At 49.5% G+C, this 26,603-nt stretch overlaps 1 long non-coding RNA gene across 1 annotated transcript in view; it reads right to left on the bottom strand.

The window, feature by feature from the left end:
• LOC131402597 (uncharacterized) overlaps positions 1 to 26,356 on the bottom strand; it is a 30,591-nt gene extending 4,235 nt beyond the window's left edge. Inside the window, exons 1-2 of the long non-coding RNA XR_009218805.1 lie at positions 25,637 to 26,356; positions 22,525 to 22,824 (exon numbers count right to left, since the gene is read on the bottom strand). This is a non-coding gene — a long non-coding RNA (uncharacterized LOC131402597). The remainder of the gene's footprint in view (positions 1 to 22,524; positions 22,825 to 25,636) is intronic.
• Positions 26,357 to 26,603: the final 247 nt, after the last annotated feature.

Raw genomic sequence — 26,603 nt, 5'->3', positions numbered from 1 at the left:
TACTTATAAACTTAGACAGTCATAAAGCTTGAAGAACTGAGAAACATTATGCAAATCAAATCACTTCTGGACTGTTTTTCCAAGGTGCAATTGTGTGGTACAGTCAGACAAAAACAACTTAGAAGCCAAATAGTGGTTTTCTCCTCTCTCATCTTGGGCTGTTGTCCGAGCCTGCTCTTCCTCCTCTTCTGAATTTATAACGATGCTGATTCTCTTCAAGCTCCCGTCACACAGTATCCCCCTAGGTCAGTGTTCTTTAAAATGTGATCCGCTAATCAGGGCCACCTAAGGTTTTGGTTTAAAATGAAGATTTCCAGATCCTGTTTGATACCTGGTGTATTCGTTTCCTAGGCTCCCTTAAAAAATTACACAGCCTTGGGGGCTAAAACAACAGAAATTTATTCTTTCAGTCTGGTGGCTAGAATTCGGAGATCAAAGTGCTGGCAGGGCCATGCTCCTTCTGGGGGGTCTGGGAGAGGATGCATTCCTTCCTTCTTCTAACTTCTAGTACTGCCAGCACTCCTTGGCTTTCTTTTTGGCCGTGGTCTTTGTTTTCACATTCCCTTCACTCCTGTGTGTGTATAATCTCCTGGATGTCTCTCTCACAAAGACACTTGTGACGGTCTGTAGGGCCCATCCTGATGATTCAGGATGGTTTCATCTCAAGATCTTAAACTTAGTCACATCTGTAAAGACCTTTTTCCAAGGAAGGTTCCATTCACAGGTTCCAAGAATTAGGAGGTGGACCTGTCTTTGGGGCCACCATCCAGTCCACTATATCTGGTGAATTACAAACTGGGGATAAGAGGAAAGAAATACCCAGATACATGCATTAAATTAGGGGGACCACTGCCAGGGCCATTTTACATATTACTGTGGCTTTATATCTCATTTGCATGCTGCTGATTCCAGCATCCTCTCTCTAGCCCAGAATGCATCTCAGAATTCTCAAGTCATATATATTCAACCACCTATTTGACCTTTCCAATTAAAATGTCTTTCCAGCATTTTAAATTTGACACATCAAAAAATGCACATCTTGGAGCCAGCCCGGTGGCATAGTGGTTAAGTTTGCCTACTTCACTTCAGCGGCCCAGGGTTCTTGGGTTCAGATCCTGGGCGCAGACCTACATCCACTCATCAAGCCATGCTGTGGCAGCTTCCCACATACAAAATAGAGGAAGACTGGCACAATCTTCCTCACCAAAAAAATAAAAAGAAAAAATACACATCTTTGTGTTGTTTGTGTGAAACCACTTTTGTTAACAGCTCTAAGTTCAATGTCACTGCCTTACACCAAGTTGCATAGGCCAGAAACCCTTGAGCCATTTTCTGTCTCTCACTTTCCTCCAATCCATCATCAGATCTTGTTGATTCTTCCTCCAAAATGCGCAGATGGAAATCACGAGGTTGTACTTGAGCAGAAAACCACTCTATAGCCAAATACCCCTTTCTCTGACCTTTCGATATTTTCCTTCCATGTCTTCATAGCAAGCACTTTGTCTTCTACCTGATCAATACATTCAGGTGATTTTAATAATCCAGTACCATCTGTCATCCTGGAGCAGCGTTTCTTAGGATGCGGTCCACTGACCTGTCTTTCTTAAATGGTCCACTTCTCTCCATCTCCACTGCCACACCCTGGTGGAAACCACTGCAACCTCTCCCCTTACAACTTCGTAGCCTCCCACCGAGCTCCTAGATTATTCTATTCTCCTCTATGGTCCTCTTTAGTCCATTGGTAGCTCAGAAGTCAGGGTTATCTTTTTATTTTATACATTATATTAGATTACCCCTGACTATAATCTTTCAATGTCATTCCATTGCCATATCTTTAACCCCCAGAGTTCTTAGTTTGGTCTACAGTGTTCTTCATGACCCGTCCCCTGACTTTATCCCTGCCCCCATCCATAGCACCCTCACACGTGATGATTAAGCTTCCTCCACATGGGCTTCTTTCAGTTCTTTAAAGATGCTGAAAAACTCTTTCCCATCCTAGGGAAATTAAGTACAGGATTCCATAATGTTCCATTCTGTTCTGAAATGCTCATTTCTTAATTCTTCAGCTCTTTTATGATTAACTTGTTTTCATCCTTCAAACATTACTTGCACAGCCAGACCTTTCATAAACACTCTCCCCAGTGATTTTCTTATTATGGTCACTATATCACACTGTTCCTTTACTTGATAACATATGAATTCTTGTAATTAGTTATAAAAATGCTTGCTTACTTGATTATTGGCTATTTAAGCAACTAATATTTTTCAAATGAATGATATATTCACCGCTAGGAGTTAAGCTCAGTCTTCCTGACCAAAACGTGAGTCTGATGGCTAGCCTCTGGCATTGGGAAACTGTGTTTCTTATAACCAAAGAGCTATTTATGTGGAGATAACAACGACAGGCTCTCCTTTGTAGTTGTTCTTTTGTAGAATTACTATGACTACAGACACACACACACACGTACACACACAGCAACAACTATCTGGAGGAAATGAAGAACAATCAAAAACAGGCATATTCTGGAGGGGAGTCAACATTTGAAGGAATAAAACAGAAAGTGGCGTTGGGCAATAGTGTGTTTGTAAAGTTGTCTCTTCTCCCACCCCCCAAAAAAGAGACAAATAAAAGCAAATAAAATGACATTCTGAGAAGACTCTGATCATCCAGAAGGAATACTATGTTTTAAAAAAAGGGAGAAAAGAAGTATGTAAAAAAGAAAATAGAATACACCAGAATCAAAAGCCAATGGATTCAGTGAGGATTGTATGTATGTATATACATACATACATATGTGTGTGTGTGTCTGTGTGTGTGTATATTGTGAGGAAGATCTGCCCTGAGCTAACATCTGCCAATCCTCCTCTTTGTTTCTGCTGAGGACAATTGGCCCTGGGCTAACATCCGTGCCCATCTTCCTCCACTTTATATGGGATGCTGCTACAGCATGGCTTGACAAGCCGTGCATCTGTGGGCGCCTGGGATCTGTTGCAGTGGAGCACGCATGCTTAACTGCTTGCACCACTGGGCTGGCCCGAGGATTATATTTTACAGAACATAAAAGAAAAAATTAAATAGAGACTTAAATTTATTAAAATGATTAAAGAAATAAAAGGCAAAATAGAAACTATAACAAAATAAACTCTAAGAAAATGACAAACTTTTATGAAGCTAGTCAATTACCCTGTAGTAAATACTCTCAGCATGTCTGATTTCAAGCTACGAACGATTTTACAATCCACTTGGAAAATTGCAGAATATTTAACAATCGGTTCTTGTGAGCTAATACAAGCTGGCTCCAGCATTCCATAGCCGTTGGGCGGGGTTCCCACTTTTATGGCCGATAACATGATGGCCGCCCAAGTTTATAGCAAGCCCAAGAGTGGGCAGATTTTGGAGAGGAATTATCACCTGGAGAAATGGAATTTGCACTGAATGAATTTCCCATTTTCACAGTTTCTAATCTGAGGCCAGGCCCCAGTCAGCCATGTGAAACAACTAAAAATCCAATAGATAGCCTGCAGTCTTTGTCACCTGAAGAACCAGAGGTTAAAATTTGGAGCATCCATAGACATGGGAAAATTGGGTGGAAATCCTGGGAAGGAGACGCAGAGAGAGGCATTCACAAATTCTGTATGTAAATTCTGCCCTAAAATGTCTGACCCCTAGACTTTACATATGCAAGACAGACTCAAGTAGCCCAGTGAAGGATAAAAGAAGTGAGTTGAGATTTGAGCTGCCATCCAAAGACAGAGTCTGCAGTTTGATTCCAACCGAGTTATTAGTATGCTGTAACAACAACAACAGAAACAATAGAACACTTTTCAAAGGAATATAACAAAATCCAGAGTGGTAACAGCATAATATTCACATGTCTGAGATAGAATCCAAACTTACACAACCTTCAAGGAAGCAGGAAAAAATGACCCAATCTCAAGAGAAAAGACAATCAGTGGGGACTGACCCAGATGTTGCAAATAGTAGACTAAGACTTTAACGCAAGTATTAATACTATGCTCAATGACATAGAGGAAACTATATTCATAAAGAATTATAATATGGCATCAGATGTTGCAAGAGACTTATCAAGTGAGGAGCAGAAGAGGTTCAGCCATCAGACTCTGATGCAGGTCTGGCTCCCGTGGAAGGAGGAGGAGAGGGAAAGATTGGGTGGGAAGAGATCCAGGCTATGTCTCCCAGAAAGGGCCTGCCTCAGTGCCCTCGCCCGGCTCAGTTGCTGACTAAAAGCAGACTGAGAGAAGTGTGGCTTCTGTACAAATACAGGGGTGGGTCTGGGGCAGCAGGTGGGGCTCCAGTCCACTATGCTGCCCGCGGCTGGAGAGCCTAGCATCCCGTCTTCGTGACTCCACAGTGCTGACCTCCAGGCCCTTTCTTCATATCTTCTGGCCTATCTATCCTTCAGCTTCTTTCACAGTCGCTGAACTGAAAATTTCAGTGATTCCATTTTTTTACTTATTGAAGTTCTATTTGTTTTTGTTTTTTTTTTTTACAAATCTGCCTATTAATTTTCTTAGAATTTATTTTTTCATAGTTTCTATTTTGCCTTTTATTTCTTTAATCATTTTAAAGAAATTTATTTTAGGTCTCTATTCAATTTTTTCTTTTATGTTCTGTGAAATATAATCGTTACTGAATCTGTTGGCTTTTGACTCTGGTGTATTGTATTTTCTTTTTTCAGGTCTCTTTTTCCCTTTTTTTTTTTTAAAGCATAGTATTCCACCCAGATGATCAAAGAATCTTCTCAGAATGTAATTTTATTTGCTCTTGTCATGTACTCCAGAGATATCACCAGCTTAGGACCGATTTCTGTGTTCCCTTCTTGACTTGGGACACCCAAGAAGCAGGCAGTATAAAATCAGACTCTAAACCCATTTGGGCACAGGTTCCCTTTTCAGTTTCTCACAGCAAACTAATTTCTTCCACCCACAGGCAGTGTGGAGAGGCTTCTCACGTCCACCTGGCTATATTCCCACGTTCACTTTGGTGGTCCTGGCTCTACATCCCCTGTAGGTTTCATGCCCACTCATGTAGGCTGACAGGCAGGTACCTTCCCTTTCCTCCAGGCTAAACACAAGACCCCGGTCGTTACCTGTCCAATAGAGCAAGGACCCCACTTTCACCACGTTGAGCCATGCAGTTTAAAAGTTAAAGGTTTAAAAGACAATATTGATCTCTCTTTGGTGCTTCCTCTGGGAGGTTTTCAGAGCTGTGTACCTACCACATGGCTGGAACCAGGGAGAGAGATCACCAAGTCTGCATTCTAGAAAGATCACTCTCAGCAGTGAGAAGGATGGTGCAGACGGGGCAGAGTTAGGAATGTGACACCAGTTACACCAGTGACATGCTGGACCAACACTAGAGGCAAGAGGTGAGGAGGACTTAGTTGAAAGCAGTGGCAGTGGGACACACAAAAAAGCACTGGATTCAGAAGCAATGGGACTTTCTGTTTGGATGTGAGGATGAAAATGAAGGGAAAAGTGCAAAGGGAAGTGAGAGGAGAAAATCTTGGGGGAAATGTTTGAAGACATTTGGATCCTGGGTGCAGAGACAGGTTTGAATTTGAGAAAAAGATGAAGGAGAAATGGATGGATGATGCTGCCATAACATGTGACAGTTTAAAAAGGGTCAAATGTCTGCCTTCTTAGTGTAGGAAGATGCAAGGCCAGTTGGTGAGCAGAATGAGAGGTAGTGGACTGATTTCTTACATTTATGAACAGATGCTCCCAAAGAGGCAGACAGCAGGTCTCTGTGGCAGGTGCCTCCAATACTGACTTGGGGAGGAGAAGGTTAGGAAAAAAGAGAGAGAGAGCCAGGGAGGGGGGAGGGAGGGGGAGAGAGGGGGTAGGAATGACAGGCCTGGAGTTCCAGGGCTTGCAGAGAATGGAGAGGCCATCTGATCCAAACATCGCCCTTGCCTATCAGAGAGGAAATACAGGCCTGTCTAAGTAACTTCACCTGCCCTCACCACACAGCTACTAGGTGGCCGACCAGAACGTATGTTGCTGACAGTGGAAATGTTCTAGTTTTAATCTAACAGCACGATGTGGTTTTGACTCTGCTAGTCCCTGTTATGGAAAAGTCAGAATTCTGAGTGGAAGGGTCATGGGCTTTGGACGCCAGCAGATCAGGCATAAATCAGGCCCCGAGAAAAGCCAGGCTCCTTCCTTCTCAGTCGACACGCATGCACACACGTGCACGCATACTTGCACACATGTGTGCGCATGTAAACATATTGGCATACATGCACAGACATACAGAAATGCACACACATAGGCATGCACACACACATATGCACATGGACATGCGCACACCTGTGCAAAACACATATATTTTAGTCATAGAAACCATGAGCTTTACGAAATCTTTTTTGGAGTCTAAATGTTTTTTAAATGTATGTACAAGAGATTATCATAGTATCTTGTTAGCCTTTCTTCAGTTTGCATGTCTCGTGGATATAACCAAGGTGCCACACACCTACAGAAGTAGACAATTATAGCCCAGAGCAAACATAAGGGTGACTTCTCATCTGACTGGTTCCCCAGAGTGCAGCCACATGCTCAGAGACAGGTTTCCAGTGCCCCCCAGTGGAGCATCTCTGCCACTGCACCAGAGCGGAAAGGCAGCGGTGTTCACAGAATGAGGGGAGACACCAGGCTTTGCGGGGTGGTGGTAAAATTCATTAGCTTGACTCTCTGGTCTTTCAATGATAAGTATTATTTTCTTTGACAAATGCTGAGGACAATTTTAACATGATCCAAAGAGGCTCAATAAGGAGAAAGAATATAACACTTCACAATATGGTGATAAAGAACTGGCCCAAGGAGGCAGAATTTTGAGTCTAGTACCAGAACTTTCCCAGACAGAAGCCGTGCTGCTCTTTCTGCTGCCGGGCTGGAAGAGTGGGATGGACTGACTTGCCGGATCATCCTTTCCTGCACAGCCAACACGGGAACCAATAACCCAAAGGCTCTCTTCCACCTTCCCCTAGTGGACCCGTGGGTGTCATGTCAATTGCACAAAGTTGAGGGCCGGGTCTTGACCAGTGTATTGTAAAGAGTTATACTCTTTCTCCTTATTGAGCCTCTTTGGGTCATATTAAAAGAGACCAGAACATAAGATCAATCAGGTCAGCCAGCATAACTTCCTGGGGAAAATTAATTTGATTTCTGTAAGAGAAAATTAGCAAATCTAGTTGCCTAGAATTCTTCTCATTGGTTAGAGTCCTTTTGAGGGAGAAAGAGAGGCATCAATAAGAGTGTTCACAAAGGAGAGCAGTGGATAGAACCTTTTGAACATTTTGAAGAGGTTTCACAACAAAATTTGGGATTTGAAGTGTAAACAGTTGTAGCTCCTAGGAGTTAATGCAGCAAAATCATAATAAACATGAATAATTATAAAACACAAAAAAGATTAAAAAATTAAGAAACTAAAATAAAAATAGAAATATGCAAAATTAGAAAAATTAAAAGCAAGATAAACTGAACTTACAAAATCTTAAAATATGAGAATGAGATTGTTTTTAGAGTGTGAAAAAAATAAGTTGGAAGAATTTAACTGTATGTTGTTGATATTGAATCTCTTGGATGCATTCGGGGAAGGTAGAAGAGAGCCTTTGGTTTACGGCTTCCCGTGTGGCTGTGCAGGAAAGGATGATCCGGGAAGTCGGTCCATCCCGACGTCCCAGCCCGGCAGCAGGAGGAGCGGCACAGCTTCCTTTTGGAAAAGCGTTGCCACTAAACTCGAGTGTGAGAAAATAATATGTAGCTACAATTGGTGGAATCCTTACCACACGCCAAGTGCTGCCCTGTTGCAACTGTTTCCTCATTAATGTCCAAAAGAACCCACCAGGACCATTTCTTCTCCCATTTGCACGTGAGGACACCGAGGCATGAAGACCTTTGGGAAGCTACCGAGGGCCACATGGTGAGTGAGGAGAGAGTGACCAGAGTTCCAGGTTCAGGTGGAAACTGGGGCAGCTGCCCTGTGCCTTCCTCCACAGCAGCATTTCTCTCTCCCCCGGGAGGAGGCCCCACAGTCCACACAGCTGTCCTCGGGGCCGGACTGAGAGGGTCTGGACCTGTGCTGTCCAACACAGTAGCCACAGTAGCCAGTCAGCCCTGACATCTGGGTCTGAACTGAGATGGGCCAAAGGTGTGAAAGGTGTGAAATTTTTGATGGGGGACATAGTGTCGTTTCTGTCTGATGTTCTTTAAAAGACGTCCTTTTTACAGAAAGTGATCTTACTTATTTCCCGGAGGTCCCTTTATCCCGACTGGACCGCTGGGTGCAGAGAGCAGCATCCCTCATCCTGGATGGTATCTAGGAAGCACGCCCCATCTGCCTTCTCAGAAAGACACCGGGCTGAGTGCTGCCCCTGGCTCAGTGCTGACCCAGACAAGGTCCCAAGAGGGACCAGACGCTAGGATGCTCCTCAGCTGCTCACTTGCACACCTGAGCAACACTAGCCATTGGCACTCACATTGTACATTATCTCCTTCACCTGTTGTCATCACAGCAACTTGGCTTCAATCCCAAGCCCTGAGCTGATGTTTGTTGTTCCTGGCAGAAGTCGTTAAAAGCAGTAATTCTCCTAAGAAGCCAAACCATGTTCTTTGCTTCCTTAAGGCAGAAAATGTCTGGTACACTCCGCCAACACTGCTCATACAAGTCCAAACGCTGCTTTAAACCACCTACGAGCCTGAGGAAGTCAGACTTATAACAGGGCCCTGAAGTGGGAGTCCAAAGAAGCAAGTTTGGATTCGATCCTCTGCTCCTCGGTTTCCCCCAACTATCCTAAAACTCATCTTCCCCAAAGATGTCTTTGCCCATTCTTTCTAGAATAAGGACTCCTTTAGCTCTGGGTGGTGCCTGTGTCCACACGGGAAGGCTGGGCACCGGACACAGGAGAGATGGGCTGAATCTCTCTGTGCTCTGGAATGCCCCAAGGGAGGCTTTGGAATGTCAGCATTTGAGTTTTATTTTGTAGATACTGAAGAGCAGTGGGTGATGCGTAAGTTTGTATCTTAATGACCATGAAGTTGTAGGAACTTACTGTGGTGGGTTGTGGTGTTGAGGGCAAATGAGAGTGCAGAAAGACTGTCAGAAAGAGTAAAGGTGGGTTTCAGGAGATGGGCGGGTCCTGGGCCTCTGAGCCGGATGCTTCCATCATGTACCCCCCGGTGGGGGGCAAGCAAGCTGTGGACAGCACAGGGCAGGCTGCCCACCCTGCCAGCTTCCGTGTGAGCGTGAGGGCCCAGCACAGGAGCAGACGTACCGCCCGCCGGACCCACGAGCAAAGCTGTGAAGACCACATAAAAGGGTGACGGGAGACAGCTCTGAACCGGGGAGGTGCACGAGGCCACGTGAGGACAGGTGGCTTTGCTGCACAGGCGCGGGCGTGGCGCCCTCTCTCAGACTAGTGCTTTACAAAGCGAGGCCAGCCTCTCCCTCCTAACAGTCTCCACGAGGCTCCACGTGTCCCCCCTCCCCACATCACAACGTTCCTGCGCGCACACAGAAAAATACGAAGCAGAGGTGACCACGTCTCCGTGCGTTCCCAATGAAACACGAGTCCCCCTCTGCTTCCCCGTGGAGGGCCGTGTAGGCTGAATCGGGGACTTTTTCTGGCCACCGAGTCCCCTGAAGTGAGCATCCCCTTGCTCAGGGGACGGCGGCTCAGGCCACCATCAAGAGCAGCACGGTTGCTAGCTCCTGAATCCTTTTTACTTAATTTTAATTTTTTAAAATAAACTTTTAATTTGAGAATAGTTTTAGATTTACAGAAAAGTTGCCAAGACAGCAGAGTTCCCATATGCCCCACCCCCCGCGTCCCTCCTGTTAACATCTCACATCAACACGGTACACTTGTTTCCACCAAGGGACCAACACCGACACGTTGCCATTGACATATTGTTAACTAAAGTCCACATTCTGTTCAGATTTCCTCAGCTTTTACCTGATGCCCTTATTCTGGTCCAGGATCCCATCCAGGATCCCACGTCACATCTCGTCGTCACGTCTCCTTAGCTCCTCTGGGCTGGACAGCTTCTCAGACTTCCCTTGACCGTTCTGAGACGTGCCGGTCAGGGGTTTTGTAGAACGTCCCTCAACTGGGATGTGCCTCACGTTTTACTTGGGCTTGGACCGGGGTCACAGGTTTGGGAGGAAGACCACAGAGATGAGGTGCCCTTCTCGTCACCTCCTCTCAGGGCCCGTGCTATCAACATGACTGATCCCTGTGGCGCGGACCTGGGTCACCAGGCTGAGGCGTGTGTCAGTCTTCTCACTGTGAACTCACTCCTCTCCGCCGGCCACACTGTCCTCTCTGAGAGGACGTCACCACGCACAGCCCACACTTCAGGCGTGGGAGTGACGGCCCACCTCCTCGAGGGCGGAGTGTCCTCGTCACATAATTTATTTGGAATTCTTCTGAGTAGGGTACTTGTCTCTTCTCCCTTATTTATTTAAATCAGTAGGGACTGATCCATATTTATTTTATGCTTTGGGTTATAATCCAATACTACATTTTGCTGCTCAAATGGCCCCAGCGTGGCCACGGGCACTCTCTGAGAGGCTCCCTCGTCCCTTTGACATGTCCCTAGTGCTGTGATTTTTGTTTGTTTGTTACTTTCTGGCACTACAAGATGCTCAGCTCCTGGACTCCCTACACCCACTGCCCTGAAGGACAGGGACACGTCCTGTGGCTGGAGTCACCCCTGGCTTCACACGGCTAATTGACACAGGAGCAGAGCAACGTGGTCGCCACTTGATAGGCACGTGGCCTGGCCCTGCTCACATCAATTACCAGGAGAACAAAGGGCGTTTCCATCACAAAGGATACCCCGCAGTCGGCCGCACAGACAAGCGTGGGTTCTTATACCTTAGGTCCCCCACAAACAACTGTGGGGTTCTTACACCGTACATTCCCCCCTTCCCGCAGCGCCCGCTCCTAGTCAGAGGTGGGAGAGGCACATGAGCTGTGGAGTCAGGAGGGCCTGGGGTTCACCCCCTGGCCTCTACCCACCAACTGAAACACAGCTGTTTGAGGACTACAGGGGATCAGGTGTGTGAAAGGCCAGGAAGCCAGCTTGTGCTTAATGAGAATAACAAAGTCTCCCGTTTGTCGGGGCTTACCATACGCCAGGCAGGGCGCTAAGTGCTGGATTTCCACCAGCTCATTCAACCTCCACCACAGTCCCATCAGGGCCCATACTGTGCCCATTTTACAGATGAGGAAACAGAGGCACAGAGAGGTTAAGTAACTGGCCCAAGGACATCCAGCTACTAAGTGTCGGAGCTGAGCTCTGAACCCTGCCTCATTTCTCCACGTGCCTGGAGGGCCTTCAGGGTCACTGCTCTGTCATCCTCATGTCCTCCGGCAGCACGGTCATCTCATGAGACTACAGGAGGAGAGCTCTGGAAAGGCCCAGAGATCACACTCCCATCCCAGCACTTGACACCTGGTGAAACCAGAGCCCAGAGAGGCTGTGCGCCCAGCCCAAGGCCACGTTTACTTCCAGGGAGAAAGAGTGAAAGAGTCCTGAGACGGCAAAACCAGCTGCAAGTCCTGACTGTCCCGTGTCCACGCCCCTAGGCAATGTGACTTTGCGGTGTTTTCCCTTGACGCTGGGCTGGCCACGTGACCTGCCCTGCGGAGAAAGGTGGGGGAATCCTTTTCTGCACACTATTTTCCCAGCAATTCCCAGTCCACTCTGCAAAGCCGCTGGGCGGACGCTGGTCACCCAGAGCTGTAACACCAAAGGCAGCACCTGGGTCCGCTGAGGGCTGGGCCGGGCAGGGCCAAGTGTGCAGGACGGCAGCCCCACACCCACCCCTCCAGATCTGCTGTTGCACAACCGCCGGTGGCCCCCCAGGGCCCACCCTTTAAGCCAACCCAGTACGGCACGAAGGCGAGCGTGACCCCAGCCACACCTACAGGCCACCTCTCACTGCACAGACCACGGCCTCTGCACTGCTGCCACCTGCAACAGCAGAGCTCCCAGGCCTGACTCTCGGGCCCTCCCTAGAGCCGTGGGCTCAGCGGGCAAAGGGGGGCTGGGCACCTGTGTGGTCAAAGTCCCTGGCTGCTCTGAAGCAACCGCTCCTTATCCTGGAACTCGGGCCTCTGGATCTGGGCCCTGCCTCCCCTCCAAACGTCCCCTCCCTGCCCCCAGGGCCCGCCCGGACTTGGAGGGGTTTCTAATGCCCCTGCAGGGAGTCCCTCACTTCACAGCTCTGGACACAGAGAGTCACCCTCGACCATCCCGGACACGCCAGCAGAGCCTGTTCGAGGTGGTGCCTCTGAAGTCCGGCTGCACCTCTCATCCGGCGAGGTATCCTCGGGATTTCTCCGTCCTCCCCTGAATTCTTTCTGCCAGTTCCAGGTGATAACAGTGCCTGGTAAACAGCCCCACTCTGTGCAGGATTTCAGCCTCTTTCAGGGCCAATCAGGGCTGGCAGCAGAGGAACGCGCCCCCGAGGCTCCCTACACACCAGCGTGGCAACGCTGCAGAGCCAGGAAAATGGGGGCAAAGGGCTGTACATTTCTACTCCAGGCCTTTATGTGTGTTTCCCAGTCGTGTCCCCAGGTGCCTGCAGACGTCCCAAGGACCCAACACAGCTCCACTGACTCCAGAACTTCCGGTGTCCTCAGGCCTGGCCTCGGGTGGCCCTGTCCTCCCCACGCTGTCCTGCACCTTGGAGAACGCAGACCAGACTCCAGGAGCCCACGCACCCAGGAGACGCTGTCCTCTGCGTCACTGTGTGCCCTGACTCGAGCCTGTGCTGACCCTTCCCACGCGGGGTTGGGTGTGTCTCCCCGCTGGGCAGAGAGCCCACTGAGGGCGTGTCCCATCTTACACCTCACACCCCACCTGGTCCAGCGCAGGGCTGGGCAGGCAACAGGTGCCCCACAGCCGCTGACAAACGAACAAGGAAGCAGGCTCAGAGAGGCTGAGCAGCCCGGCACTGGAATCCCCGAGTCAGGCGGGGCGGGGGAGAGAAGGGGTCACGTGGGCTCACGGTGGGGCTGCCCACACTGTCGGCCCTGAATGCTTTAAAGTGAGCAAGGATGCCACGTTTGTTCAGATTCACGCACTCCTCTAATGGATGACACGGCTGGGTCTTGGGGGAGCCCTCACAGCAGAAAACATTAACGAGAGATAAAGGCTTGGCTTTGAAATTCAAATTCCTCTGCTTTCCTCATCAACTTCTTCCAGATGATGATGACTCAGATTGGTTTTTCCAGACCTAGTCGCTTTGATGTTGTTAATGAAAATATGAAAGGTGATTAAGGAGAACTCTTTTCTTTATTTTTTTTCTTTATTTTTTTTCACTTTGGGAAAATGCATAATGAGTTATGCATTTGGGCATTTTGGCCTATTGTGCATTTTCATTATTTGTTAAGGGAGGGAAACCTTGAAAAGCCAAAGAAGTCTGGAACCCAGTCTTGGCTGAGATGACTTCCCGAGTGGATGGAGGAAGAGGGCGGTGGCCCACACTGTTGAGTCCAAACTCTCTGCATGGGTCAGCTCAGGGGGACTTGGGGCAGAGTCAGATACAGAGTTGGCAATCACAAACTCTCACTCAGTCATTCTACAAACACTGAAGTAGCACTTCCTGCGTGCCTGGCCCTGGTGGGGCTGACCACCTCCTGGGACCAATATGGCCCTTTCCCTCCCCAAAGCAGGGTGCACTGAGCTGTGTGCGTGTTTGCTCTCTGAGATAGGGAGCTCCTTACACAGCAGGGACTGTGTCTTTGCTGCCAGATAACTCGGGCCCTCACACAGGCCTGGTAACTAGGCAGGGCAAGGGAGGGGAGGCAGGAGGCTGCCTGGGAGACAGGCGGCTACAGAGCATCACGGCTTACTGCGAACAGAAGCTGCTGGAACCAGGAACTGGTAGAAACACTTAATCGAGAACTTCAACAAACTGCTGGAGGCTGAGTGTAGATGAGCTTGAGAGTTAAAAACTCCAAGGGGGGCCGGCCCCGTGGCTTGGCGGTTGGGTGCGCGCGCTCCACTGCAGGTGGCCCAGGTTCGGATCCCGGGCGCGCACTGATGCGCCGCTTCTCCGGCCATGCTGAGGCCGCGTCCCACATACGCAACTGGAGGGATGTGCAACTATGACATACGGCTATCTGCTAGGGCTTTGGGGGTAAAAAAGGAAGAGGATTGGCAACAGATGTTAGCTCAGAGCTGGTCTTCCTCAGCAAAAAGAGGATTAGTAGCTCAGGGCTGATCTTCCTCACACACACACACAAAAAACTCCAAGGGGCCCAATCTAAGAGGGATGGACCCGCACACTTCTGTGAGTGTTACCTCCAGGAACCCCATCAAGTTCTCACAGTAAAGACTGGAGAAAACCCCTCTGCTGCTTGGTTGAGGGGAGGGGGAAAGTAACCATTTTGAAATACAACGAACATATATCGAGCACCTACTGTTTTCCCAGCTTTTGTAGGGCACCATTGGAGGTGGGTGGGGGCACCACGGGAGGGGACTGTCTGGCCCCTGCTCCCAGAGTTGTGCTACCAGCTGAAGAAGACCTAGTCTAGCACCGTGAAGTCAGGGCAGACTTCTCAGAGGAGGAGCTGTCAAGTCAGCTCTTACAGGATTAGCAGGAGTAAGCCAGAAGAATTACTAGAAACCATTCTAGGTCCACATGTTTCAGACACTGATGTGCTATCCAAGTTTGGAGCTTGGGAGCGGGTGTCTCGAGACCTCTGGACTAGGTTGACCCCTCCTCCTTGCTCAGAAGCACTGTAAGCTCTGGGCTGGGGCCACAGCAGTCTTGACAACAGACAGGAGTGAAACATCCGTTCCATTCTTGGCCCTGGAGTGTTGCTGTGCGATGCTGTAAACACATACGTCTGTAAGGACATAAGGGTCTGCACAAACGTGCCCCAGTGTGACCCACGCTTGCATTTTCATGTACACAACCTACATCCCCAAGTGTCCTGATGCCACACAGCACCAACTCCTTCATCCACGCAGCTTATGCGGAGTTTTAACGCCAGACAAATGCACTGTGCCCACAGCTGGTCACCACCTCACCAGCCCTCATGGACGCAGCCTGATGCTGAACAGCGTATGTCAAATCAAGCCCTAGACTGGAGGAGAAAGACGGCTCTTCAAACAGCAAGTCTCCTTCCACCCCTGCTGGCTTTACAGTTCAAATCAGAGCTGCTGAGTGCGAATATGATTTAGATTTAATAAGACCAGGGTGGTACAGGGAGATGAAGATGCCAACCAATTTGTTTCAATTAACGGTCTAACGTTCTGTTATTCAGAGTTTTTAGATCATATAATACTGCTCAGTACCCAACTGGTGGATAAATAAGTCAAAAAGAAACATGAATTAACAAATGGGTGTTGTGATTAGAAGCAAACGCCCTGGAATTTAAAGCTGAGAGAATCCTCAGTCTTCAGTCTTTGCTTTTCCTCCAGCATGGAGCACAGCCTGGCCAGCTCTCCTGGCCAATGACTCCCACCTTCTCCTCTCTCTTCATGCCTCCTCCACCCGCTCTCTCAGAACCTGAGGGCCTTGCTTCTCCTTTTACTGAGAAAAGAGAAAAGAGCAGAGAACCTTCTAGAGGCCACCACCACCATCCCTCTACCCCCTCACGTGCATCAAGTCACCTTCTCTCCAGGGACTGAGGGTCAAGGTTCCAAGCTCCTGGCTGAGACACCTCTGCTCCCTCCACCGGCCTCACCACTGGGATGTGCCTGAGGACGTGTGGCACCTGCCTGGCCTCACTCCCGCTCTGGCCACCTTGAGGCTGGTCCTGAGCAGAAGCGCAGGTGGTAGACGGGCAGGGACCTCGCAGAGCCACAGGGGGCTCCTGTCCCCTCACCCCCTATGCCAGCCTAGAAAGTGTGTGAAGAGCCTAGTGACACTGGTCACCACTCAGATGTCACATGGCTCCAACAAGCAGGACTGGTCTGGCCCTTCCCGCCATGACCTGCTCACCCCAGCCCCCTTGACCACCCTGTTGGCCAATGAGGCACGTCACAGAGACACGTGTGCCGGACCCACTTGTGCTGTGTAAAGGAGCCCCTTCCCCTCCGACAGCACAATGGGTTTGCTAGCCAGGACGACCATCTTCAGAGCACGGAGCCCGTGCTGGGTGCCATGGCAGCACCTTCCCTGCCTCATCTCCTCCTCCAAGGAAAACAAGAGGGAACTGAGGCTCCAGGTCCCTAAGAGACTTGCCCACGGCCACACGGCTGAGACGTGCAGGAGGCAGGATCCCAACCCAGGTCTCCAGAGTCACCCTCCTTCCCCAAAGCTGCCCCATTCACCGAGGCGCGCCCACCCACACCAGAGAATGAGGCAGCGCAGGCGCTCTCCGCGGTGCTGACCCAACGCGGCCCAGCCGCTCCTCCCGCCCAAGACGCCAGGGCTCCACCCCGCCTTGCCCAAGAGAGGGCGCTAATCGGTTTTGCTTCATTTCCAGAATGTATCTCGGTTAGAAACAAAATTAAAAATGTGGCCTTTTCGCTACTTTAGGGGGAAAAAAGCAAATTTATGACTTATGTCTTACAATTTACACAGCTGGTTTCATGTACTGTTGACCGTTCTGTCTTGTTTCCAAACGTCACACAACTTTCTTCCTCTGGGAAGCTGGAAGGTGCCCTGTCCCCGGAGAGTGTATGGCCAAGGACAGCCCTGACCCCTCTGTCTGCCTGCTCTAAAGCCCAGAATCTCTCTGCGGGTTTGAGGCAGGATGCCCCATACATGCAGGTTCACTTTAAAAATGTACATGTGTTTTATTAAGTACCGAAGAGATATTAGAAACAATAAAATATGTGTAACATTTAAAGAAAAACAATACCATCCGTATACATAGCACCCAGCTTAAGAAAATGAACTAAGCTTTGAAATACCCCTGCACACCCTCCTCATCCCCTCCCACGCACAGGTAACTACTATTTCATATTTATCCTTCCCTGACTTTTCTTTATAGTTTACCAAATATGTTTATCAAAAAATATACTGTTTTGTTTTGCATGTTTTTTAACTTTATATAAATGGCGTCATACCAAAGTATTCCTCTGCAACTTCCTATTTGGACTCAATGACACGTTCCTCGGGTTCATGTGGCCTGGCTCACCCCTTTCACAGCTGTACTGTGCACGCATGAACCTATTTATCTATTTACCGTCAGTAGACATCTCAGTCCTCACCATTTTGTTTGTTTTGTTTTATTTCAGCTGCTGGGAATGTGCAGGTCTCCTAGTACACCTGTGTAAGAATTTCTCTAAGGTATATACCTACAAGTGGGATTCTGGGGTCACAGGATACGTGTATCTATCTTCAGCTTTACTAGGTAACTCTAAATTGTTTTCCAAATTCTCCAATTTCTGGCCCACGAGCACTTCATAAGAGTTCTGGCTGGTCCACATGCTCACCAGCCCTGGGCACCGGCAGCTCCCTCAGTTAGTGTAATCTAATGAGGAGGAAATGGAAGCTCGCTGTGGTTTTCGCTGGCATTTCCCTGACACGGGTAGGGCTGGGCATCTTTTCACATGTCGATGGACTCTTCTTTTCCCTTTCTAGGAAGGCCTGTCTGCCCATCATGCCCTGGGAAGACTCTGGACCATGGTTTCATTCCAAGGAACCAAACACGTCTCCTTTGGGGGACTGGACAGGCCAGTGTCCTGTGTGGTCTCTGCTCGGAGGCCCTGAGTGAGGCCCACCCACCTAGAGTCCTCTCTTTGCAGGAGTGCACGTTTTCCCAGCTCACAGCTAAACATTTTCCTTGCCACCCCCCAGCCCTGATAAAAATAATCCCTTACACTCTAATTGCACTTTGAGTTCAGAAAGCATCTCCTCAAGCTGTATCCCTTTCCAGCTCCCTCAGACACCCCCACCACGCAGCCTCGGGCAGTTCCAGACTGACAGCCCCCTGTGGGCAGACCATGTCCGTCTCCCTCTGCTGCACCCACAGTGCCTGGTCCCAGCCTGGCACAGATCCAGAGGCCAGGGCATCCTCCTGACCGTTTGGGGTTGTGGGGGACAGCGAGGAGTTGCCGTCTGAGGGCTGCCTCTCCAAGCAGCCCTGGCAGACACTGCAGCTGAGGCCAGGTCCACCCGTGAAGCCACGGAAAAGGCAGACACGCTCCAGAGGCTGCCGTGGTCTCTAACGGGCACGACAGCCGGGGGTGGCACCTTAGGGCAGGTGGGGCAGTGGGGCTGCAGGGCAGCCTCCTTCCAGCCATAAAGATGCACACACTGCCCCCTTCCTGCAGCCCCTGGAGGGCAGCCAGAGGCAGAAAGGAAACATGGTTTCCCTTCTGCCCACTTGTCTTTCCAGCCTCTTCCTCACTCTTGCCCAAAGGACGTGCTACACCTCCCGGGCCTGGGGCTTCACTGTGCCCCTGGCACTCACTGCACACGCCCCTCCTCTCCTCACCCCTCTGGCTCTTTCCCACCTCAGAGCCAGACTCAGATTCCATGATCATCTCCATTTATCAGCTCAGTTTTTCAGAAACTTCATCCCACTAAAGCCTCTGAGATGTGCCCAGTCTACAGCATTTCCAAAATATCTCAGCACTTTGCTTCTTTTTTTTTTAATTGAGATGAAATTCACATAACATAAAAATAACCATTCTAAAGAGAACAATTCAGTGGCATTGAGTACATTTACAAAGTTGGGGCAACCACCACCTCTATCAAGTTCCAAAACATCCTCATCACCCCACGGGAAGCACTTGGCTTCCTTCTGCAGGATGTCTGCGTGTCTGGTGCCCCCATCGGAAGACCGGGAACTCCTGGGGGACAGGAGAGACATGGGTGTCTCCCTTCCACCCACCCCCCGACCCTTGCTCAAAGTCCCTGCAATACACACTGAGATAAACTGACTTGGTAAGAGGCGGTCACATAGTCCCAGTGTCTGAGTCCACGCCACACCTGACAGTGTTACCAGGCATCCGGCAACACCCACAAACATACCCGAGGGCGTCCTCGCAGCAGCCAGCTGGGCCTGGACCCGGCAGAGGCCCAGTCTTGGAGAGAGAGCCCACAGGGAGACCTGAGGGACGGGGGTTGGAGGGCTGGGCTGTGATAAAGGGACCCATAAAGAGATGAGCAGGGTACAAAGGAATCCACTGCTGCTGTCATCGGTGGTGCCAAATCAGGGCAGCCTAGAGGACGCCGGCTCCCCAAAAGTCAGGCCCACTGCCCCCCCCCAGAAAACCACAAAGTCACTTTACACAACACAAGCGGGTACGGCACACGCGTCTCTGTGAAGCGACGGGGCTGGGGTCCCACGCCCCCAGGGAACAAGAGGCCCTTCACAAGGGGAAAGTGCCCTCCCAGCCTAACGGGGACCAGGAAGCACATCTGTCACCCCGCAAGGCCACCCAGAGTCATCAGCGCAGCTAATTACCGCTAATTGTAAAAGCGTTTCTGTCTCCCCGCTAATACATTTAGACTTGCTAATCAAATCAAACCATCCCACCTTACCGTGCTGCTTTCAAATAAACATTTCTGCAAAGTGAGAAATAAATAACTCCCAAGCTTTGTTCTCTGTTCTCTGTAGCCGCCATCTGCAGGGACATGGGGGCGGGGGGGGGGGGTGGAGGTTGCCATTTATTTGTCTCTGGGACCAAGGAATCTGGTGAGGAACCGGCCTTTACTGTCCAAAGCTTCCAAAGACAGGGGGAGACAGAGGGGTAATACTGGGGACTGGGAGGAAGGGGGTGGGGGGGGGGAGGAGGGGGAGAGGGGGGAGGCAAGAACCCGCCATCACTAAGTCTGTACTTTTCCTGTGTCACCTCTCACGGACACTGTCTCCTGCAGCCCCCGGCTGGACTGGTGGCTCCTTCTCAGGTCCCCTCAGACCTCTGAGCCCTTCCTTTCACTCATCAGGTTGGGGTGCCCTCATCTGATCTGTTCCCTGGCCATGAGCTTGTCAAGGGCAGGGACCCTGCGCTGTGGTCTGTTTGCCCAGCCCTCCCCCAGGGCCTGGCACACGGCAGGTGCTCAGGAAACCCCCGGCTCAATGGACAAAGGAACCAACAGCCTAACAATGAGGTGTATGTGACTCCCCTGCCTGCAGATGAGGAAACCAGGGTGCTAAGAGATGCCGAGTAACTGCCCAGCATTTGTGATCAGTGAAGAGCAGCACCTAAGGACGGTCCCTGGTAGGTCTGGCCCTGCACCTGTGCTCCTTCAGAAGTGGGGGGGCGGGGGGGGCCCTGGCTCCTCCATGGCCCCACATAATAGCTGCACAGGCACCAATGAGGGAATAGAAGCCTACGGGGTGCTCTGCTCAAGGACACGCTGAGTGATTCTGAGCATCGTGGAAGAGAAACTGACAAAAGGTTGACCATGAATGTAACTTCATATAAATGCATCGGTTACTATAGCAATCCTGCTGAAGAACTTCCTCGCCCCTACACATCCTCCCCACTGCTGAGAAAGGGGCTTCTGTTACACCAGGAGCAGAGCTGTGGCCCTTAGGGGGCTCCCTCTGCCTCGGCAAATGCCAACCCCGATCACCCTACCTGCCGAGAGGACAGGAGTATGGTGGGGCAAAAATGGCGCCAGCTAGGGGTTGGGAACCCCGGGTTCTTGCCCGGTTCTTCTAGGATTGGCCCAGATAAAGTCACCTCCCCACTCTCAGCCCCAGTGTTTTTGCCCAGATGAGAGAAACTGTCCAGTGTCCCTGCCATTTCTGATTCCTGCCACGCTTCTGTTTATCTCATGGCAGAAGTGAGTGAATGAATGAAACAATAAGACTGCAACAACAGATGTGCAGGGTAAGCCTTCCGAGGCTGGTCTGGGGCAGGGAGACAGGGGAGGAAGGAAGGGCGAGGAAAAGCATGAGCATTGACTCTGAACATCATCCTCGCCATCACCTTCCAGAGACCCTGTGCAGCTGGTATGACTGAACCCATTGCACAGATGAGGAACCTGAGGTTCAGAGGGTCATCCAACCACTGTAAGAGTACGGAGGGCTGCCAGCCAGGTCTGGACAACTACAACCCCCCGTTCTTCCCCCTCCTGCCGGGCAACTCAGCGGGTCTTCCAGCAAATTCTCCCCACCTGGCTTCTCGCAGCCACTGCTTCTGCCCGAGCAATATCCACACAGCTCACATCCATAACTAAAAAACGAGAAGCACATCCCGCATCAAAGGAGGCTGTCGATTTTAATTAATTTCAGACTTTGTGTGTTTTTGGCAATTTTTTGTAACAAGGTTTACAGAGGGTATTTAAATTAATTGTGATTTTTATCTAGAAATCAATGCTTATTTTTTAAGTAGCTCATTAGGGGTGAGTATGTATTACAGGAGCAGCAGACTCTATGTCAGGAAGGAGGCATCCGGGGCTAAGAGGAGACGCCAGCAAGGGGAGAGGTCTAAACACGACGACGAGATCAAAGTCAGCGGAACGATGAAACGCTGCTCCAGTAGACAAGATAACATCTGATCTGCGTTAAGCAAAGGCAAAATCGGGGAGAAATGTATTCAATAACCTAAAATGGGAAAAAGAGCTGGGCTCCTTTCGCCTGTCAGCCTGGGCTGGTGGCTCTCAGGGAGGTCCAGCCGTCCAGGCCACCTGGCTCAGGGGGCTCACCGGCAGCACAGGAGTGTCAAGGGCCCCTGCGTGGAAACTGCAGCAAAGACTGAGGAGGGGCCACCCAGACATCAGCAGACAAGCCTGGACCAGCCGGGGCGTGGGACACCGGACCCAGGCCTATTCCTGAACACCCCACCACAGGGCAGGTAAGGAGGCCTGTCAGATTATCTTTTGCACTTTCTGTTTCTAAAAAAATTTTTGAAGAAATACGCTTTAAAATTCAACTTAGCAAGACCAAAGCAGACAAACAGAAACGTCTAAATACCAATGTCATAAAATATAAGTGAAAACAGTCTAACATCACAGACTACTGACGAACGGTTAGCCCTCTTTCCCCTTTTATCCCTTTACATAAGACTTAATTAAAATCGAATGTAGTTCTGAGTTTTAATAATAAAACCACCAATATTTGCACAGGTCTTATAGCTTATGGAGATATTATTACTTCCATTTTGCAGGTGAGGAAAATGAGGTTCAGAACGTTTCCACACCTTACCCAAGTGTGTGAGGTGAGTAATCTGAGGACCTGGAGCTGGGCCCCTCTTCCACACCCCAATCTCCTCAATCTTTCCCTGAAGTTAGCAAGGTATGACAACCATTGCCACCACCATCCTTACAAAAATCACCACCACCACCATAATCATCATCACCATTATCACAATAATCACCATCACCACCACCATCATCATTACCATCATCAATATCACAATAATCACTATCATCACCAACATCACCACCACCACCACCATCAACATCACAATAATCACCATCATCACCACTACCATCATCATCACCATCATCAATATCACAATAATCACCATCATCACCACCATCATCTCTATCACCACGATAACCACCACCATCATCATCACAAAAGAGGAAAAGATCCAATAAACGCTGAAGAATCATGCTGTCCACACCTTTCCCTTTTCTCAGGCGGCCAGGGAAAGGGTCATCCTCACCCAGAGCCCTGGTTCTCACACTTCAAGGGCTCCAGGATCTTGTGGGGAGCATGTCACACACACTCCTGGGCCCAGTGGTGGAGCTTCTCATTCCGCAAGTATGGGGCGGCACCAGGCACCTGCTGGCAAATGGAGCTCCCGGGAGATTCAGATGCAGACGGGCAAGAGGCAGGCTCTGGGGGACGCTGAGCGAAGGTCCAGTCAGGGCCTGAGTCTTTGCAAAGCCTGCAAACACTGTAGTTGAAAGTAAAGGGCCACCTGAGAGTTAAAAAATACACATTAAGGGGCCGGCCCGGTGGCGCAAGCGGTTAAGTGCGCGCGCTCCGCTGCGGCGGCCCGGGGTTCGCTGGTTCGGATCCCGGGCGCGCACCGACGCACTGCTTGGTAAGCCATGCTGTGGCGGCGTCCCATATAAAGTGGAGGAAGATAGGCACCGATGTTAGCTCAGGGCCGTCTTCCTCAGCAAAAAAAGAGGAGGATTGGCGGATGTTAGCTCAGGGCTGATCTCCTCACAAAAAAAAAAAAAAAAAAAAAAAAAAAAAATACACATTAAGTATGATAAGTAGCAATTATGTCAATGAAAGTACTTGACATGTATGCTGATTTGTACTTAAATCTTGCTCCATAATTTATCAATTCCATTTGTAGGGTGGCAGGATTGTTTATCTTGTTCTTTTCCATTTAAAATTTTAATTTTCAAGAAAAATTGTGTATTCTTTTCTATTCCTGTGATTTCCTTCCAGAACCTCAGTGTGACCTGCTGGCAGCCAACAGAACTGCAGGCTCAGACCCGAAGAAGAACAGACAACTTCCAAGGAGCTGACCTGGGGTTTCCATACCTACTCAGTGAGAGCAGATGTCACAAAAATAACTGCAACACAAGATCTACTTGCCCAGGAAGATACTGTCTGAGCTTCACAGTCTTTCAAAGTAATGTTGGAAACATTTTCTGTTTCCAGAAACATCATCTTGTTATTAACTGTGTACGGGGTTCCCAGGAGGGCATCCTAGGTGCACAAGGGACTCTGCTGCTTGGGTGTCAACCTCAGTGACTTTAGAACTTTTAAAGCTTTTTGCTTTTCCTTGACACACACACACAAGCATCTTGTCTTCAGGGACACAAGGTAACAGCAAAAACATTTCCAGCACATTTGCAGTTTCTAAGGCACACCCACGCCCACAGTTCACTAATTAAAACGTAACTGTGTGCACCCAAGAGGCAGACAGGTAACACCCTTCATTATCTCCTTGTTACTGAGGAGTCTGATCTGCCACAAAGTAGCAAAGCCATGACTGACAGGTGCTAGCTCCTGGTACCTCTGTTTCCTCCAGGCCGTAGTGGGAGTGGAGAGGTGTTGTGATAGTTAGTAACATAACTTAGAAAACACACATACCGTAGAAAGTAGTCAATAAGTGGTACTTGCCATCGTCATCACTGACGTCAGCATTATCACCATCACCATCATCACCATCACCTTTATCGTCACCAGTATCATCACCATCACCAGTATTACCACATCACCATTCTCACCATCACCAATCACCTCTGTCACCATCATCATCACCAGTATCAACATCCTCACCATCACCTTTACCACTATCATCACCACCATCCTTACCACCACCACCACCACCATCACTACCACCACTATGATCCAATCCAGACGAATCCAGAGATGCGTTTCTTGAGGGTAAGGAGATGATCTGGGTCTTGGGGAATGCACAGGACCTTGTTAAAGAGAAAAGGGTGCCCAGCCAGGAGAGCTGCCCTGAGTGAAGAAGGCTCAGTGACCCACAGGCATCTAGTCTGTCTGCAAAATGGTCAATAGTTTCATGTCAGGAGATGAGGCTGAAGAAGTGACCTGTGGCCAGAAAATGAAAGGCCCTGTCTATCCATTACAAAGAATTTTTTGAATCTTCTTCCTCAAGTCCCTGGCTTCCAGACTGTGTCCCCTGCAGGCCCAGGTGTCTCCCACTTGCCGGTGTTCTGGAGTCGGGCCTGAGGGCAGTCTGCATGGTGGGGCTCCAGGCCCCAACCCCAGCTTGAAGCAGAGCAGCTCTATCTGAGCCTAAGGAAGAGCTGGAAGGTACTGCTGTGGGCAGCGGGGAGTGGGAGACAGTTTTTAAGCACAGAGAATTAAAGTAAGGGATAAACTTTAAAAAACAACCTTGGTAACAGCATGGAAGACAGACACTGGAGGCAGAAAGAGCAGTTAGGAGGCTGCTAGAATATTCCAAGCAAGAGCTGCTGAGTGGGAACTGGAGTAGCTGAGGCAGGAAAAAGTGAGGGAAATATTTAGGAGGTGAAATTAGCCAGATGATTGTGGTGAGCTGGGGGCAGAGGTGAGAGCTGAGGCCAGCGGGCCACCGGGGAGATGGATGTCTGGGAAGCTCATCGCTGGAAGAAAATGGCCTGGTCTCAAGACACAATGAGAACTCACTTCTCCTGAGCCCTCGCCGTGCGCCAGGCCCTGTGCCAGGCTCCGAACGGCCATCACTCTACCTCATACTCCCAGTTCTACGAGGCAAGTGCTTGCATTATCTCCCCTCACAGGTGAGCAAATGGAGGCTTAAGGATAGTCAATAACATGCTCAAGGTCACATGGAGAGCTGTGCAGGGTCAGGGTTTACAGCAAGAACCACCCTGTGCTCTGACCTCCTGCAGCACTGATGGCTGCCATCTCTGGTCATCACGGCTGTCCCCAGGCTGCTATATAACTGCTCCCCATGGTGATGAGGAGCTCCTTGAGGGCAGGCATTGAGGCTTACGGTTAGTTCTTAATTCTTAATTAATTCTTAATTTGGACCTCCCCCCCCAAAACTCACACACGTACTCCATCATCTAGTGGTCCATGCATCATAAAGGTCTCCCCCAGTGGGTAGAGAGATGAATGGAAGGATGGGAACTGACGGACCTCAAAATAAGGTGGGCCACTCTAAGATCAGTTGTCCAGGCCTGGGATGGACTTGCTTTGGAGGTAGTGAGTTCCCTGTCAGAAAAAGGACTCAACCAGTGGGAATGATGAAGCGGGAATTCCTGGAGGATTCAGTAGGCATTTGTCAAACTTACCCAGGAAGCAGATCCTAGAGGCATTGTTGCAGAACACCATGAACTACTGACGAATTCAATCCCATGATACAATCAAGGAAAAACTTGACTATGGAAAATATAACTGCACTTATCCACGTGCAAAAATAAGAAACAAGGCCACTCTCAGAAGTCCTCCCTCGTCTTCCAAATAATCGTTGACGAACTGTAAATTTTTGTCTGCGAATTTTTGTCTGCTCCTTATGACATTCTGTCCTCTGCTAGAGCCCAAATACCGAAAGTTTAAGAATTATTAATGCCAGAAAAAGAATTTAACTGAAAAAGTTCTGTCGATTGCTACAAGTTGCACATTTCTGCAAACTAGGAAAAGACTCCATTGTTGAAGTTAGCAGTAGCATCACAGTTAAAGAACCACTTAATTAGCAGACTTTGGGGAACCTTTCAATAATGCCTTTCCCAAACCCCTGGCTCGAGGAGTGAGTGAGATGCAGCTGTGGCATGGGAGCAGGTAATAAAGGCTCTCAGAAGCGGCCTCCCAACTCCACTCGGCCCTCGACCTCTGGGTTTTTCTCACGGTGCCTCGGATGAGGCCCACCAGCCCTCAGACCTCGGCTTTTCCACCTGTAAAATGTGACGTTCCAAGGGGTTAAGGTACGTGGCAGTGCCTGATACACCGAAACACTGCTGCACAAATGTTAGCTGTTGTTAATGAACAAGAAGACTCGGGGGACTCGGTCCCACACCTGCATTGCCTAATCATCATAAGAGAAAAAAAAGGAAAAAAATCACATAATATAAAGTCTGCACAAACCACCACAACCGGGCTACATTTTTAATGTCAACACACATCTCTAGTGGGAGAAATCCTTTAGAACACGTCCACGCCCCTTCGTAAAGTGCACACTGAAGAGCCAACAGGCTTCATGGACGCTTCTGCTGGTGGCCACTTCCACCCATGCCCAGGTCCCCAGGGCGGAGATCTGCCAGA

This window comes from Diceros bicornis, unplaced genomic scaffold, assembly GCF_020826845.1.
Source record: "Diceros bicornis minor isolate mBicDic1 unplaced genomic scaffold, mDicBic1.mat.cur scaffold_181_ctg1, whole genome shotgun sequence".
In the NCBI taxonomy this organism is placed as follows: domain Eukaryota; kingdom Metazoa; phylum Chordata; class Mammalia; order Perissodactyla; family Rhinocerotidae; genus Diceros; species Diceros bicornis.
The sequence above is the reverse complement of the archived record's forward strand: the minus strand, read 5'-3'. Positions and strand labels throughout refer to the sequence as shown.